A 1,353-nucleotide genomic window follows, 5' to 3' on the forward strand; every position below is an offset into this window, starting at 1 on the left:
CCCGCCCAAATTTACCTTTAAAAACTCTTCCCTGAAACCCATTGAGGAGTTCTGGGGTTTTGAGCACAAGCCACTTCTTGCTTGGTCCTTGCAATAAACCTTTCTTTGCTTCAAACTGATGTTTTGGTTTGTGTGGCCTCACTGTGCATTGGGTGCATGAACTTGGGTTCAACAACAGTAACAGCCAGACATGCTCAAGGAAAACTTTTATTTTTTATGGGAGATTCTGTAACACCTTTTTATGCTTTGGAGAATGATCCAGCCAGTTTTGAAATAAATTAACGGTTCAAGAGAGACAGCCAAAGCCAATTGTTGAAGTACTTTTTTTGAAAAGGAAAAGGGGCATGAAATTCATTTTGCAGGTTTGGGCTTTGAAAGGAGCATGACCTGTGTATATGATGGTTCTCAATGCCATCAGGCCCACTACCACTGTCTGTATCAAATATTTAGTAACTTGCCCTTTATTATGCAAAAATTATATTTCTCAAAAAGTTAATGTCTTTGCATTTAATTTCAAAAATATCAACATTATGTCCTAATTGCAATCAAAATGAGAAATAAAATAATTTATGACAAAATAATAATTCCTTAGCTTAATTTCTAAAACATAATTACACTGGGAAACCTGATGAAATAGTTAAATGACTGCACTGTCAAGGAGAATCTATGTTAATATAACAAGTACAGATATGGACTGACACGTGTATTATGTTTAGATCCAATTATCTCAAATATAATGAGCTATGTTATTTGGCTGACTTATTTTCAAAAATGGCGAGCAGCTATTGGTAAATTTCTGAGCAAATTAAAGTAAAATCTTCCCTCAAGAATATATGCTTAATGAAATTCACTATAAATTCAGTGTGCATTAAAGATAGGTAAATTTTTCATTATGCTTACTTTCCGAGTAGAATTATGTTTTAGACACAGGTAATTATAAACAGATATTTACCTACACGAATGCATGGCAAGACATTTAAAAGTTGTAAGACATATTAGAAACACTTTTTTGAGGGTATTACTATCACATTTGTTGAAGTTTTTGTAGGATTACTTGTCTCTGCCATCTAGAAGGTAGTATCACCCTCACCTGCAAGCATTTCATAAATGAAAATAAACCCAGAAATCTTTAGGAGACTGTGTGTTGATGATGAGCATCACTGATTTATAATAACAAGAAAAAAGGCATAAGAAATGAGTAAAAATGCAGGTTGGCTGGCTAAGGTGGAGGTGTGAGGGGAGTTAATTCTGTTTATTAAATGTGAGAATGGGGGAGGATTATTGCAGATTGCGGAGGAAAAATCTATGAGTAAGACAGATAATAAACTAAGAAAACATAGTAAGATTTCTGGA

The sequence above is a fragment of the Lipotes vexillifer genome, unplaced genomic scaffold (assembly GCF_000442215.2).
Source record: "Lipotes vexillifer unplaced genomic scaffold, Lipotes_vexillifer_v1.1 scaffold175, whole genome shotgun sequence".
NCBI lineage: Eukaryota > Metazoa > Chordata > Mammalia > Artiodactyla > Lipotidae > Lipotes > Lipotes vexillifer.